Raw genomic sequence first — 18,579 nt, forward strand, 5'->3', positions numbered from 1 at the left:
ATCCCCAAATCACTCGAAGGAAATAATTATGGGCAATGGAGTCGCACGATGCGCATTGCCTTAAGTGCAAAGAACAAAATTGGTTTCATCAATGAGACAATCAAGAGGCCGAAGAAAATCATGATACATTTCAAACATGGGAGCGTTGTAATCACATGGTACTTTCATGGATTCTTAACTCTGTTGATTCTAACATTGCAAGTAGTATTATCTATACAGAATTTGCAACTGATGTATGGAATGATTTACAAGATAGATTCTCGCAAGGGAACGACACTCGAATTTTTGAAATTCGTCAAGAAATTGCGGAACTTCGACAAGGACACCAATTTATATCAATCTACTATACCAAGATGAAAGCACTTTGGGATGAACTATCTTCATATCACGACCCAATCACTTGCACTTGTGGTGGTCACAAGGGCTTCGCTGAAAGAGAAGAAAAAGAACGAGTCATGCAATTCCTTATGGGTTTGAATGATTCTTTTTCCATTATTCGAGGATCCATACTTTGAATGAATCCTCTTCTCGACACCCAGAAGGTCCATGCACTTATTTTACAACATGAGAGACAAAGTGACTGTTAGGATCGACGTACTCGGCTAGAGAGGGGGGGTGTGAATAGCCGCCCCAAATCGTTCGTTTCTTTCTACAAATCAAGGTTAGCGCAGCGGAAATAAACAATAGAAATGACAACGGAGAATAGCAAACCTCAAACTCGTCGATGTAACGAGGTTCGGAGATGAAACTCCTACTCCTCGGCGTGTCCGTAAGGTGGACGAAGCCTATCAATCCGTCAGTGGATGAGTCCCCGGAAAACCGGCTAATAAGAACACTCCTTCTGGGTGGAGAAACCTCGCCACAGAAACTTCTTGCAACAACAAGAAAGGTGTACAAAAATACAGCACAAAACAGAAGACAATATGAATGTACAAAACAAAGCTTGCCTACTGTTCTTGTCGACTGGAACCCGAAGCAGCAACTTCAGGAAACTCACAGCAGCAGCTAATCAGTCGAGGAAAGCTCACCCGAAGCTTCAAGAAGGAGCTCACACGAAGCTCAGTAAGCTAAGAGCTCAGCAAAGCTCGATCACAGTCAAGAGTAGAAAGAAGAAGAGCCGCACTGTAGAAGCCCTTGAACTCCTTTTATAACCTGCACTCAACCTGCACTGCACCTGCGAAGAACAGAAGACAGAAGACTAGCCGTTGTGAGCCAACGACTAGTTCTGGACCGATCAAGCTTCAGCCTGATCGGTCCAGGGAACCTCTGATCGGTCCTGGGGACCGATCCCACCTCTCTGTAAGAGAGGTGGCTGCGTCTCTGATCGATCGTGGAGACCGATCAGACTCCCTGCTGATCGGTCTCCAGACTGATCAGATGACTTACAGAACCCTTCTGTTTGTTATCTGATCGGTCACCAGACCGATCAGATACTCAGGCGTATCGCTGGATCGGTCACCAGACCGATCCAGGTTTAGAGCTCCAGCCCTAAACCCTAAATGGTCCTGAGAACGAGCTACTGAGCCCTCTCTTGACCTAGTCCGGAGAACGAGCTACCGAGCCCTCTCCGACTTCGTCCGGTCCAGAGAACGAGCTACCGAGCCCTCTCCGACTTTCCGTGCCAAGTCTCCAACTTGGTCTTCTCCGTGCCAAGTCTCCATACTTGGACTTTTCCCGTGCCAAGCTCCCTGCTTGGACTTTTCACCAGATGTCTGGTCAACCTTGACCCATCTGGATTTCCCTTGTCTGGCTTCACTCACCAGGACTTCCAAACTACCTGGCTTCACTCACCAGGACTTTCTCTTGCCTGGCTTCACTCACCAGGTCTTCCCAACTGCCTAGCTTCACTCATCAGGACTTTCTCCAACTGCCTGGCTTCACTCACCAGGACTTTCACTTTCACCTAGCTTCACTCACTAGGATTTTCACCTGGCTTCACTTACCAGGATTTCCCGACTGCCTAGCTTCACTCACCAGGACTTTCCGAACTGCCTGGCTTCACTCACCAGGACTTCCAAACTACCTGGCTTCACTCACCAGGACTTTCCGAACTGCCTGACTTCACTCACAGGACTTTCCGAACTGCCTAACATCCCAGTTAGGACTTCCCAGTCAAGTATCCGGTCAACCTTGACCTACTTGAGTCTTCTTCATCCAACCTGATCAGTATCTCTCCGCATGGACAACTGCACCTGCATTGTCTATGTCCACATGTCTTTCTGTATTGTCAAACATCGAAACCATGACCAAGGTTCACGCTTGGTCAACTAGGTTAACCTTGACCTACTGGAAATTGCACCAACAGTGACGTGGCGTCCAATAGAAATAATTCTAGACATGTTGTGAATTTTTCACAACCCAAGACACAAAATCGGATTAGTTCTCAAGGGGTCACCGAGGCAGAATCTCACCGCTCGACGGGCAGCAAAAGGCTCTACTGTACCAACTGTGAAATGGATGGGCATACCATCGATCGTTACTTCTATATTCATGATTTTCCTCCGGGCACAGATATCATGGCAAAGACATTAAACCGAAAGGCAAAAAATCTATAAATTCCTATGTTCTTCCCAATATGGAGAGGAGTGAAACCAAGAAGTTGACGACAAAAGAATATGATCGGATTATGGCCCTCCTTCGAAAAGACATCGGTAACACTGAACCTCTTATCAATACCTCAAGTATTGATTCTATTTATGTAAATAGTACATGGATTTTGGACAGTGGTGCTACTGATCACGTATGTAATACTCCACCTACTACAATTAAATTTTTCTCTAAATATGTTGTTGTGCAACTACCAAACGAAGGACATGTAGAGATAAAATCCATCGAGTCCAAGAAATTAAGCAACAATATGACTGTTGAGAATGTACTCTATGTTCCAAAATTTAAGTTAAACTTGCTTTCGATTAGCAAACTTACATAGGCTATAGGTTGCAAAGTGACATTTTACCCTGATTCTTGTGTAATGCAGAATTTAACTACAAAGAAGACGATTGGGTTGGGCAAATAGAGTAATGGCTTGTATTACCTTACAGTGAAGTCGATCCCTTTGCAAAGCCATCAACCATACATCCAACCTCTGGCATAAACATCTTGGGCATCCCTCCGTTCATCCACTCTGGTCATTATCTAAAACTATTCCAGATATTTCTTTAGAATCAAGTAATGTTTGTGATATTTGTCATTTAGCAAAACAATTTCGTTTACCTTTTTCCATTAGTAATATTTCCAGTCATGAACATTTTGATCTAATATATTGTGATATTTGGGGACCCCATAGAATCCACTCCTATTATGGAGCAAAATATTTTTTGACAATTGTTGATGATTATTCTCGTTATACCTGAGTTCATCTCATGCGTCAAAAGTCTAAAGTTCAATCAATCATCAAGAATTTTTTTCTCTTGGGTCAAAACACAACATAATCGTCAAGTCAAAACATTAAGATCTGGTAATGGGCTAGAATTTCTTTCTTTGAAAACCTTCTTTGATGGCAATGACACCAATTTGCATCGATCCTGTACCTGCACACCCCAACAAAATGGGGTAGTTGAACGTAAACATCGTCATCTCTTAAATGTAGCTCGTGCCATTCGCTTTCAAGCCAATCTTCCTTTGAAATTTTGGGGGGAACACATTAAAGCAGCATGTTATCTTGTTAATCATTTACCCACACCACTTTTATCAAATAAAACACCATATGAAAAATTGCATAATAAAATATCCTCTTATTCCCACTTACGAATCTATGGTTGTCTTTTGTTTTTCCACAAATCTACAACTCACTCATAAATGCGATGCTCGTGCACGACGTTGTATTTTTCTTGGGTATCCACCAGGGCAAAAAGGATATCTTCTCTATGATTTGTTTGACAGAAAAATAATTACTTCTCGAGATGCCATATTTTATGAAAAGATTTTTCCATACTCAACCACGTCATATAATGACTAAGATGATATGCCAGTTATGCCAAAGCCTATCGATAACGACATAGAGATACCTTTAATCACTCAACCTATACAAGATGTTAATAATCCTACTTATAGCCACATTGACCTCCAACCCAATATCATGCCTACACATAACCCGAACACACAAGAACAACCACATCAACCAAATGAAATTTTTCTACAACCAGAATCACTACTCCGAAGATCTACTAGACCTAGTCGCACACCATCCCACCTTCGAGATTATCAAGTCAACCATACTCTGTCAGCCACTACCTTGTCTCTTCTGGTTAAATCCAGCACTCAACACCCATTATCAAGGTGTGTGTCATATTGTAATCTTTCTCCTTCACACCGTACTTTCATCTATAATGTTTCTCACTTGGTCAAGCCAGAAACATATGAGCAGGCATGTAAAGACCAAAAATGGATTGAAGCGATGAATGCTAAAATTTCTGCACTGGAAGCAAATAAGACTTGGTCCCTTGTTCTTCTTCCCACAGGATATCACCCTATTGGATGCAAATGGGTATACAAGATCAAGCACAACTCTAATAGTACTATTGAAAGATATAAAGTCCGTCTAGTTGTCAAAGGATACACCCAATGAGAAGGTATTGATTACAATGAAACATTTGCCTCAGTTGCAAAACTCACCACTCTTCGATGCATACTAGGTATTGCATCTGTTCGTGGTTGGGCCCTTCACCAAATGGATGTTCAAAATGTATTTTTACATGGCGACCTTGCAGAAGAAGTCTATATGCAACCACCCCCTGGTTTTCGTCGACAGGGGAGATCACTTGTATGTCGACTTCATAAATCCCTTTACGGATTAAAACATGCTTCAAGATTATGGTTTCAAAAGTTTCTTTTTGCCATTACCAAGTTTGGTTTCCATCAATCACAGGATGATTACTCACTCTTCACACAGGTGTATGGAAATTCCTTTACAATCATCTTACTGTATGTTGATGATATGATTATAGAAGGGAATGATCAAAAGGCCATCAACAATGTGAAGGCTTTTCTTGCAACTTGCTTTAAATTAAAGGACCTTGGAATGTTAAAATATTTCCTTGGAATTGAAGTAGCTCGTTCTAAAATGGGCATTTCCATCAACCAATGCAAATACACGCTCGATCTTCTTCAAGAAGCAAGATTGCTTGGTGCAAAACATGCTAAGTTTCCCATGAAACAATCCTTGAAGCTCACCTCAAATAATGACAATTTACTCAAAGATCCGATGCATTATCAACGATTGATAGGAAAGTTGATCTACTTAACCATCACAAGACCAGAAATTTCATTTCTAGTCAATACTCTTAGTCAATTTATGCAAGAACCTAGACAATCTCACCTTGATGCAGTTCATCGATTGCTTCGATATTTAAAAGGTACACCAGGACAAGGATTATTTTTTTCTTTTAAAGGTGATTTAAGTTTGGTCGGGTTCTGTGATGCAGACTAGGGTAGAGACATTTCTATATGGCGATCAATCACTGGTTATTGTGTTTTTTTGGAAAAGCTCTTATCTCATGGAAAAGTAAGAAACAAACCACTGTGTCTAAGTCTTCAGCTAAGGCAGAATATCGATCCATGTCTTCCACTACTTGTGAAGTAACTTGGCTAAGGTACTTATTACGAGATTTGGGCATTAATCATCAACAACCAGTACTTTTATATTGTGAAAATCATGCAGCTATGTACATCACTGCCAATCCAGTTTTTCATGAAAGAACAAAACACATTGAGATAGACTGTCACATTGTCCGCAAGCGGATCGAATAAAGAGAAATTAAGACTGCTTATGTGCCAAGTGAAAACCAGATCACTGACATATTCACTAAGGCATTGGGTGAATCTCCATTTCACACACTTGTTCACAAGCTGGGCATTCTTGACATCCACGCTCCAACTTGAGGGGGAGTATTAAAGAAATGATTCTAATTAATTGACGAAATTAATTTAATTAAATGTGGTTTCCTAAATATATTCTATATAATTAATTCATATTAAATTAGGTCTTAGTTTCCTTATTTTATGTATTAAGAAGTTGTATATATTCTTATAATTGACTATTGTTTTAGATATACAGAATTAATATAACTTTCCTCCCTACATACTTTCATATTTTTCATATTGGAAGGAGGGAAAAACTGTTGGTGTCTCTAAGAAGCGATGAGTTTGATCTTATTTTAGTTTCCATTGGATCTTTACTTTGATGTCATGTTTGTGTGGAGCTCGTAGCTTCATGCTGATGACTTCATGGCGTATTTGTTTCTCTTGATTAAGATTTTGAACTCTATAACAAGTATACTAATTTGATGTGTTGGTAGTGTTCCTTTTAATGAAGTTCGCTGCTGTTTATTTCCATCGTGCTGCATAATCTATTTTAGAATAGAGATAACGATGGCTTGTTTCTTGATTATCATTGGTAGAACTGATGAATGATTATTGAATTTTTCATTAATTTTTTATATTTCAACGACACTGAATGAAGCACAAGTTGAGGTTAAGAGAGTGAACAGTAAAAGAAATAAAATATGGGTAGGTTATCCTCCCATTTGGCCAATCTAAACTCAAATGATCCAGCTTGAATCTAACTACGATATATAAGCTAATGATAAACAAATGAGATATCCTTCAGTAAGTTAAAGGACAAAATTCCTGTTAAGATCACCTTTAGTCGTAGCTCTCCCAGATCTCTAGTGTATAACCTCATGAACAATGCCATTAGGTTATCCCAATTGATTGCACATCTATAGCTCCCTCGACGGGCTATCAGATACATGCCTCACTCTCCGCCCCATTAGTCATAAACTCACATCTTCCCCTCTTAGAAAAGAAAAAAATATGAAAATGTACCCCCACAAAATTTTGTGGATACCTGTCAAGATCGCTTAAGGCTCATCAAGGAAGAGCAATCAAGGTCTCATGAGTATCTCAAGAGCAATGCTGACTCTTCTCAGGAGTATCTCGAGGTAGCATTGGTACTATCTACCAGTGCCTGCTTCTCTCGCCGTGGCAAATTATTCGGCAGCGGGAGGCAAATAGAGTAGCATTTCTCATATTTGTCCACAAATTTAGATAGAAATGCCTTATGTGCAGTCGCTAAAGCAGGGAAAACACGCGGTGGAAATTAAAAGATATCAGAAACACCACATTAACAAGACAATCCAATTGCAAACATAACAAAAACATATTAAGATAACATATATTTCAAATTCGATACACCATTTGCAACGCTATTGTTTCAACTTAAACTCACATAACATTTGTGTTCGAATTTCAACTCAAACAACAACTTGAAACAACATAACATACCTAATCACTATCACTAATTTCTAAAGAATCAAAAAGCTGCTCTATCTTTTTCAATGTATCCTTTAACTTAGTTTTTTTTTCAGACTTTGAAAGTTCTCTGTTTAAATTTCAATTTGATCTCAAAGTTGAAGTTGCATAGGATGAAATGGAAGTTGGTGCAAATTTTATATCTAAGTGTGCTTGAAAAGCATTTTGTGCCTCCTCTCTACTTTTGAATGATTGATTTATGACACCCTTAAGGCCAATAACTTGTCTTGATGCTTCTATTCACGTTTCATAAATACCTAGATTATGTCTAACAAACACAACATATGTGTTGGAGCAATTTAGATACCCTAGGTTTTGATGTTTGGCAAAGGTTTAAGTTAGGTTTATTATTGTATTTGATATGCATTGTGAATGTGCAGGATACAGGTACAACAAGGAAAGTCCAAGGGTGATATTAGCAAAGGAAGTAAGTCCAAGCATGTAGTCTTGGAAACGTAAGTCCAAGTGTGACTTGACAATGGATGAAGTCTCAGAGGCACGACCTCTTGGTAAAGGAAAACCCGACAATAATGATAAAACCGATGGAAGCTCCAGAAGGCAAGACGTGAAGGATGAAGAGACATCCGAGGGACGCAAGGCTGATGGAGGAGGATAGAAGGCTAGGTCTAGGTTGGTCGGGCGAGGACAAGTGCTGAGTGAATGTACTCGAGGGTTAAATCCTAGGATTAGGATTTACTGTAGCAGTACTGTAGCAGCCGACTGGTATTTTCATCAGTCGACTAGTGTTTTCATCTGTCGACTGATGCGGTCGACCGGACAGTCGACTGAGAGTGAATAGAATGCTTCTGTTCGTTCAGTTAGTATGGAGCAGTCGACTGATGAAAGTATCAGTCGATTGGTATCGAGCCGTTGAGTTGTAACGGTCGAATCTCCATAGAGGGCAGTCGACTGATGATTTTGGCAGTCGACTGGCAGGCGGAGTTTTCCAACTCGTGGCTTATATAGCCAAGCATTGGAAGCTTGGTTAAGCTTGACGAAAATAGAGATGGTTAACCCCTATTAGAGTCTCCAAGGTCTTCTTGAGTGATCAAGAGCTTGTACGAGTTTGTGACGAGGTTTCTCCACCCACAAGGAGCTACTCGAGCTAACCAGAGGTTTTCCGGGGAGTCATCCATCGACGGATCGGGATCGTCTACCTTACAAACAGTCGTGGAGTAGGAGTAAGTGATCTTCGAACCACGTTACATAAATGTGTTAGAGGTTTGATTGTCTTGGTTATTGCCTCTAGGTTTAGCTTTCTATTTGTTAGATTTGTTTTGTATGTTCGCTGTGCACTAACAAGCGTAGGAAGCGATAATTTAGGTAAGACACTATTCACCCCCTCTAGCGGATATCAAGGTCCCAACAATATATTTTTCCTTATATTAAAACAACATTCAAATTTTTATATAAATAAAATATTAGAACTTAAAATGAAATAATTTATCATTCTTTGATAAAATGAAACGCTTTTTTGAAATTTCCTGCAAAAGAAAATGATTGAAGAAATAAATGATATTAGGAATCTAACACTATTAATTACTTTTATAGTAATCACTAATAAAATTACCTAATTTTTAATATACATAATTACCACACTAACACCAATAATTAAAAATAGTATCATTGAAGTAGCATTGAACAAAATAGTATCATTTCATTTTCTACCTATAAAAGAAATTATTACAACTTCAATTTTGATTCATCTATATATTGTATAATGTCCAAATCAAATTCCAAAACCCTACTACTGCACATGTTCAGAAAATTGAGATACATTCATATTGCAATAGAACATCGTATCTAACGGTATTACATAGAAGCAAAACAACTGTTTGTATTGCACAAAAGGAAAACAACAATTTCAAATAACAACAAAAAAAGCAATAGTTTCAAATAACAACAGAAAAAGCAACATAAACAATACAATTTCTAAAAAAGAGCTTTTACCTACAATGAAGTTCGTTGCGTCGAGGAAAACCCTAGCTTCAGCACGGCGAGGGTCAAGCTAGCTTTGTCGCGACAAGTGAGGGAGGCGTTGGAAACCCTAGATTCGTTTGGGGGGGGGGGGGGGGGGGGAGCTTCGAGCGTGATGAGGGAGGCTCAACAAGGGAGGGCCTGCCATGAGGTTGGCTGTGAGATTTTGTGACAAGAGAGGGACAAAGATTCTGCGGGCGGGTGGAACTCTAGCTTTGTCTCACCGAGGGATACAACCCATGAGAGCTTATTGCAGTGAGGGAGGGTGCAACGAGGAGAATCATGAGCGAGGACAGCTGCAGCGAGGAGAATCACGAGCCTCGAAAAGAGAGAATCAAGAGTTAGGGCTTCGGGCTAGCAGGGACTCGAGCGTTTAACATGGTGAAAGATTTTGTGTTTAGCAAAAAAAATGATGCGGACCCTACCACGAGGGCAGTAGGATCCACAACACTTGTTTTGCAGCAGAACAAGATATGTTGCTCGACTCTCGTGCGCGACTGAATATGTGAGGCGCACGAAAGTGATCTAGATGTGTTTGTGTGTGTGTATATATATATATATATATATATATATATATATATATATATATATATATATATATATATATATATATATATATCACTTTCGTGCACCTCACATATTCAGTCGCGCACGAGAGTCGAGCAACATATCAAAATCGTGTTTGTGTATACACACACACACACACGAAGGCCCCTGAGGCAATGATGTCGTGATCAGACCCTCCAACAATAGAACAAACATTTGAAGTTTGAAATTCAGCTGCAACGTATTGTGAAGAATTTTTTTCTCTAATGGATAGCAAATCCGAGAATGTTAGTTTTTAGGATGAACCTCCATGAACACTTCCTGATTTATCTTAATGACTAGTAGAAAACTACGTGGGACCTAGCTTCGACGCATTGTGGGAGATTTTTCTCCCCAATTGGTCGTGAATCCGAGAACATTGACTATTAGGATGGACTTCCACAAATGCCCTAATTTACTCCCGTGTCTAATAGAAAACTTATATGAGATTGAATCGGTTATCCAAATTAATAGAAAGTTTGGATAAGTGATGCTAACCACCACCGCCACCGCTAATAATAATAATAATAATAATAAAAAATAAATAAATACGGACACTTATGATTTATAGGTAGAGTGAGGAGTCATACTGAGGCATTGCCTTGCAACTGTTTCACTGACCGCAAAAGAAAGACTAGAGCCTCATTCTTGTGTTCAATGACAGATGACCAAAAACAATAGTGCAATGGACACCTCAGTTTTCCGTCCTCTACAACTAGCTACTACCTATTTCGACAATTTACCAAAAGGCGTACGTTGTATATTGTATTTATCAAAAGGCGTAGGGTACTTTTGTTTATACCAAATGGCACAGATAAAAAAATTCATTTCCCAGATTGCCCCTCTGGCAACTTGCCAACCTCCTCTTTTCAATCACCATTTTCCAAGCATCCAAGCCACAAATTGAATTGAAAATTATTTTGTGGTTCGGATACACGTCCTCTCACCGTCTCTCTCCCTCCATCCCTCTAGCCTAGTTTTATAAACACGAAAGAAATATGAACCCCCTTCACTTGCCATTCCTTCTCGTGCTGGTTGGCGGGATTGCAAAAGACCAATTAGGGTTTAGGGATATTGGTATAAGAGTTTCAGGAGGAGTTCAAAGGACAACATCAGTTAAAAACATCAACGTTCAAGGACAAACTTCTAGCAAGAGTGAAATTAGTAGAAGAATATAGTTAAAGATTTAGCGATGTATGTATAGATTTATTATTATAAATAGGGTAGTGATGTAAAAAAAAATTACAATTTGGTTATAAAGGATGATGAAAAAAATCATGTTTATGGATTCATTGGATGTGTGGGAAATAAATATTCAACAACACATGTAATATGATGTAATCCAATATTTAATCGATTTGCAAGGTACTCCAGTATGATGCTAGATTTCAGTTAAACCTTGCTCATGCATGTTAGGTTAATATGGTGTTATCAGGACGTTGGGCCTGATATGCGATCATATCAGGCCCACTTTCTGCCTTGATCAAAAGTTTTGTTTGATACCATATCTACCTTCTCTCCTCGCTTAACCCTTCATAGTGATTAGCAGTTTGCATAAATCTAATTACCCTTGCTCCATCAATGTGTGTTGACCAAAAGCCACTTATGGACCTAAACTTGTTTGATTACACCCATTTAATGTATTGTTAGTTTCTGTGGTTGTAAAGAGTTAAATTGTACTAACCATTTTTTATTTAGGTCTCTCATTATCTCAATGGTGGTCCAAGTTTACAAGAATTTTTTGCTTCAATACGGGCGTGATATTGGATGATATCAAGCTCATGTTGGGCTTGATATTGGATGATATCAAGCTCACGCTGGGCCTGATATGGGATGATATCAGGCCCGGCTTTGGCCTAATATGTGATTATGTCAGGTCTAACATGGTCTTTTGTTAAAACTTTGCTTTTACATCATATAGATTTTTTCCTCGCTAAACCCTTCCTAGCGGTTGGAAATATACAAAATTACAAAACCCCTAGGCCCATATCAATCGGATTATGTCACAACCACTGATAAATTATGAAAATCTAATATGTACATCATATACTTGGTCTTTGATAAATCTGTATGTACAACAACACTTGATTATGTAGTTGCAAATTTACTAAATTAGTTTGTAATTTATTTATCAGGGACGATCATATAACTGAATAAATTCTCTCTGAGATATGGAATACGCTTGATATAAATTATAGCATTGGACATTGAGCTAATGTAGGAGAATTAGCCAGAAGAAATATTCCATCGTCTTCGGAGTATAGTGGTGTGCCTAACACGAATCGAAATACAAGCAGTAATTTCACATTTGATCTAAATGAAGAAGCAATTATTGAAGAAGATGAGGTTCTGAATCCTTGTACAACACTTGATGATTACTTTGAGCCTACTTGGAGTGATGAGCAAGGGTATTATACCCAAATTGGAGAGGAATTACAATGTAATACAAATGTACAAGAATTCTTAGCTGATGATATACAGATTGAACAATATAAAATTTCTCCATAACAGTACAGCGACTTAGATGAGGAGTTCCCAATAGCTGATGATCCATATATTCTAAATTTTCGATTGCTCCAAAAGGCCAATTGAAGAGGCAACAGATGAGCATGAATTTTGTGTTGGACAGATTTTTCCGTCTCGACAAGAGTTCAAGAATGCACTTGTGAAATATGCCATGGTTAAACATATGAGATATAACCCAGTTGACACTTGGAAAAATAAAGTAAAAGTCATCTGCTTCAATCAACCATGTACATGGAAAGTAGTTGGCCGAGGGGATGTAGAGTTCATTGTTACAAAATATATAAAGGAACATCAATGTGGCACCATTAGGGAAAATTCTGATCATCAAGCATGCTCGTCCTCCTTTGTAGCGTCTTTTGTTGAAGAGCAATTTCTTGCTAATGAACAGTACAAGCCAAGTATGATTATATCATATATAAAAGCTAGGTTTGGAGTGACCATATCATACAGAAAAGCATACATAGCTCGAGAGAAAACGATGAAGAAAGTCGTTGGAGATTATGACCAAGCATATAGAGATCTTGCACTATATCTGCATGAGTTAAGAGTCAGGGATCCTAAAACCTATGTGGCACTACACAGGAATGGGGATAATCAGTTCCAACGCTATTTTTGGAGTTTTGGAGCTTGTAGAAGAGTATTCAGGTCTTATCTACGTAAATTGATTAGAATTGATGTCACACATCTAAGAGGGAAATATTAGGGTGTGTTGTTGATGGCTACAACAATTGATGCTAATGACAATGTCCTCCCAGTAGCCTTTGGAATCGCTGAAGTTGAATGTGGGTCTGCATGGGAGTGATTTTTAGATCATACGAAGAGATTCTTTGCTGTTGATGCAGAGTCAATGAGCATAGTATCAAATAGACATCGCGGCATTATATCAGCAGTTAGGAAAGTCTACCCTACCGCCCATCATGCTTTCTGTTACCACCACATGTCTTGCAATATGGTAATATATACTGGCAGTAGGTCAGGTTTAGGCTTGTTTTGGGCAGCAGCTCGAGCAAACACAACACTCCAATATGATCTCATAATGCAGTCCATGCTTGAAAAACATTCAGATGCTCATAAGTGGCTTCAGAACATTGACCCTAAAAGATAGGCTAATTCACACTTTAGTGGCAGAATGCACACAATGCTAACCACCAATTGTGTAGAGAGTTTAAATGGTTTGTTCAAGGAGACACGTGAACTTCCCATAAACAGGTTAATTGATAATACCAGAAGAAAGGTAGCTCAATGGTTCTATAATAGTAGGGAGGATGTCTCGAAATGGTATGTTGCTTTGACAACTCATGCTACCAAAGAAATGGATTCAAGGAGGGAGAAAGCTAGATGATATAAAGTCCACCCCTACTCTCAATTTGAAATGGAGTAGAGACATGGGGTGCTTCATTCATTGTTAATTTGGAGAGAAAATATTGTAACTACGGGGAGTTTCAAATTTCAGGATTGCCTTGCTCACATGCAATTGTCGTCATCATTCACCGGAACATGGATACACTCCCATATTGTGAGCATTATTTTCATTCACAGAATTGGAATGCAACATACATGGATCATATTTACCCCTATCGAAGCAAGGAATTTTGGCCTAGGGGAGTAAACAACATTATAGTTCTATGTCCCTGTAGCCTTGTGCAGCCGGGTAGGCGAAAGAAGGCACGGATCGAGTCGAAACATAACGGGAAGGTAAAAATCAAATGCAGCTGATGTAAACAACTGGGCCATAATTGAAGGACCTGTAGAATGCCACCAGGCCCTGGGTCTTGACTTACTTGTAAATTGGAGGAGTTGATCCATATATTTTGTATGCAGTACATCCATAGAATTGTAAGAAAAATAGTTGTGCAAAGTGATGTTACTGTTATATCTTTGATTGTAGTATATATTTTATAATATAGTGTTATCTATGGTATGAGAAGTGTAAACCATCCCAGCAAGGCAGAACTAATACTTCACACCATATATCCATTTTGTAAAATAAAAACGCGCTAGCAGTTGTGAATACTCAGGAAAAAATAGGTTTAGTCCATCTCTGCATTTCAATTTAACAGATAGGGGTTGTTAATTTCAAAGTCATGTCAATCTATTTTAAACTATAAATAAGTTAAAACTTAGACAAAATAATTGTTGGGATGCTTGAAAAAAAAATTGGGCACTGGTTGTCGTTCATTGAAAAAAAAAATAGGTGCGCTATTCTTGCTTAGTTATACACCCTATATAAGAAGTTCTTGCTCCGTGCCATTTGGCATGGTACAGTGCACCTATTTTTTCAATGAACGACAATTGGTGTCCAATTTTATTTTTCAAGCATCACAACAATCATTTTTTCTACGTTTCAACTCATTTATAGTTTAAAACAATCAATTTGTCTAAATTTTAACATCAACCCCACGTTGGGCCTGATATGGTATCATATCAGGCCCACGTTGGGCTTGATATTGTATCATATTATGCCCAATATGAGGTTAAATTTTTTTCCCAAAACGTGCCGCCACTCCTAGAGAGCTGTACAATAGTAATGGATAGCACCGTTGGAGTCCTTGCAATACCAGAATCTAACCAGACTTGAAATGGGTTAAAACAGAGGTGTCTAGGTCCATCAGTGGATTTTGACCAAAATCCACTGATGGCTCTACGCTACTTGGATTTACTTGAAATCACGTTCCCTATGAAGAGTTGAGAGGGCAGATGGTATATATGGTGTTAAACTTTAGTTATACACCCTGGATAAGAAGTTCTTGCTCCGTGTCATTTGGCACGGAACAGTGCACCTATTTTTTTTCAATGAACAGCAACCGAGAGAGGAGAAGCTTTAATATTAGTTTAAATATATATATATATATATATATATATATATGAATATTCATATTTTATCTGAATTTTTTCTAGTTATTCAAGAATGCAATTTTTTTAGCCCATAATATATATATATATATATATATATATATATATATATATATATATATATATATATATATATATATATATATATATATATATATATATATATATATATATATATATATATATATATATATATATATATATATATATATATATATATATATATATATATATTCATATTTTATCTAAATTTTTTCTAGTTATTCAAAAATGTAATTTTTTTAGCCCATAGTGTATCGATTTATTTTAGTCTATATAATCCTCAGTTTTTAAGCGTATTATTTTTTCTTCAAATTTTCGTTCAATAGGAAGGTTTGCAAGGGGAGGAGCTAAGGATTTTAGTGAACACCTTTTAAGTTAGGAGAACCAAGAACCACCTTTTTATTTTTAAGTCAATTATTAGGTAGAGTTTAAATCTATGTTACACTATTATTAGCTATATTTCACTCCTAATGATATAGAATTAAATCCCATGGTAGCACATTTTTAGTTTAATAGAAGGAAGATATTGTATCAATTTTTTTGAAACCTATCAGCCCTACGTTGAGCCTGATATGGTATCATATCAGGCCCACGTTGGGTCTGATATTGTACCATATCAGACCCAATATGAGGTTGAATTTTTTTTTTCAAAACATGCTGCCACACATAGAGAGCTGTACAACAATAATGGATAGCACCGTTGGAATCCTTGCAATAACAGAATCTAACTAGACTTAAAATGGGTCCAATCAAAGGTGTCTAGGTCCATCAGTAGGTTTTGACCAAAACCCACTGTTGACCCTACGCTACTTGGATTTACTTGAAATCATGTTCCCTATAAAGGTTTGAGAGGGGAGATGGTATATATGGTGTCAAATCTTAGTTATACACCCTGGATAAGAAGTTCTTGCTCTGTGTCATTTGGCACAGAATAGTGTACCTATTTTTTCAATGAACGACAACCGGTGTCCAAATTTAATTTTCAAGCATCACAACAATCATTTTGTCTACGTTTCAACTTATTTATAGTTTAAAACAATCAATTTGTCTAAGTTTTAATATCAGGCCCACATTGGGCCTGATATGGTATCATATCAGGCCCACGTTAGGCCTGATATTGTACCATATCAGGCCCGATATGCGGCTGAATTTTTTCCCAAAATGTGCTGCCACCCCTAGAGAGCTGTATAATAGTAATGGATAGCACCATTGGAGTCCTTGCAATACCAAAATCTAACCAGACTTGAAATGGGTCCAAACAGAGGTGTCTAGGTCCATCAGTGGGTTTTGACCAAAACCCACTGATGACCCTATGCTACTTGTATTTATTTGAAATCAAGTTCCCTATGAAGATTTGAGAGGGGAGATGGTATATATGGTGTCAAACCTTAGTTATACACCCTGGATAAGAAGTTCTTGCTTCGTGTCATTTGTCACGGAATAGTGCACCTATTTTTTTCCAATGAACAACAACCGGTATCCAATTTTATTTTTCAAACATTACAACAATCATGTTGTCTACGTTTCAACTCATTTATAGTTTAAAACAATCAATTTGTCTAAGTTTTAACATCAGGCCAACGTTGGGCCTGATATGGTATCATATCAGGGCCACGTTGGGCCTGATATTGTACCATATCAGACCCAGTATGAGGTTGATTTTTTTTTTTCAAAGTGTGCTGCCACCCCTAGAGAGCTATACAATAGTAATGGATAGCATCGTTGGAGTCCTTGCAATACCAGAATCTAACCAGACTTGAAATGGGTCAAATCAGAGGTGTCTAGGTCCATCAGTGAGTTTTGACCAAAATCCACTGATGGCCCTATGCTACTTGTATTTATTTGAAATTACGTTCTCTATGAAGGTTTGAGAGGGGAGATGATATATATCATGTCAAACCTTAGTTATACACCTTGGATAAGAAGTTCTTGCTCTGTGCCATTTGACACGGAATAGTGCATCTATTTTTTTTTCAATGAATGACAATTGATGTCCAATTTTATTTTTCAAGCATCATTTATCAACATTTCAACTTATTTATAGTTTAAAACAATCATTTTGTCTAAGTTTTAATATCAGACCCATGTTAGGCCTGATATGGTACCATATCATTCCCATGTTGGGCCTGATATGGTACCATATCAGGCCCAATATGAGGCTGTTTTTTTTTAAAGTGTGCTACCACCCCTAGAGAGCTGTACAACAGTAATGGATAGCATCGTTGGAGTCCTTGCAATACCAGAATCTAACCAGACTTAAAATTGGTCCAATAAGAGATGTCTAGGATCATCAGTGGGTTTTGACCAAAACCCACTGATGGCGCTGCACTACTTGGATTTACTTGAAATCACGTTCCCTATAAAGGTTTGAGATGGGAGATGGTATATATATTGTCAAACCTTAGTTATACACCCTGGTTAAGAAGTTCTTGCTCTGTGTCATTTGGCATAGAACGTGTGAAACTTGGAGTTACTGGGCTAACACACAATATTTTTGTTTACTCATAACTTGTTGAGACCGAAAATATAGCTAGAGGGAGGGGGGGTGAATAGCTCGGCGCGTTCCTCGTGTGCTTCGTTGTTGTTTCATCAAAGATGTGCAGCGGAAATACGAAGAAACAAATGCATACAACGCTAACAAATGGATTTTACTTGGTATCCACCTCACAAGAGGTGACTAATCCAAGGATCCACGCACACACACACCCTCCACTATGAATAACACTCCTTTATGATAACTACCAAAGGCGGAAAAGCCCTACAACACTCTCAATACAAGAAGAAGAAAAGGGAAACAAAATACAAGCAAAAGCTTACAAGTTATGCAGTGAAAACCCTAACCCTAACTTCTTGTTGTAGCCCGCCTCTTGATCTTGGATCACTAGCAAACCTTGCTCCAATAACCCTTCAAGAACTGGCGGTAGAGTGGAGAAGACGTGTGGAGAGCTGCTGTGCTCGATGGAGAGGATCGGAGATGAACAGTGCGAGTTCTACCGAAGAAGACGCACGCCAACGGCCTTTATCTGCGCCAACGGACGGATCCCGATCGATTGGATTGCTCCCAATCGATCGGGGAGGCTTTGGATCGATCCACTGATCAATCCAGAGCGCCTCTGTGCTCTCAGGAAATGTCTGGATTGATCAACGGATTGATCCAAGGCTTATCGCGATAAATCGCAGCGTCCCGATCGATCCACTGATCGATTAGGGCCTCTGGATCGATCGGCTGATCGATCCAGCAGGCTTCTGTGCGCTCACGACTGCCTCCCAATCGATCCACTGATC

Source organism: Zingiber officinale, chromosome 9A (assembly GCF_018446385.1).
Source record: "Zingiber officinale cultivar Zhangliang chromosome 9A, Zo_v1.1, whole genome shotgun sequence".
Taxonomy (NCBI): domain Eukaryota; kingdom Viridiplantae; phylum Streptophyta; class Magnoliopsida; order Zingiberales; family Zingiberaceae; genus Zingiber; species Zingiber officinale.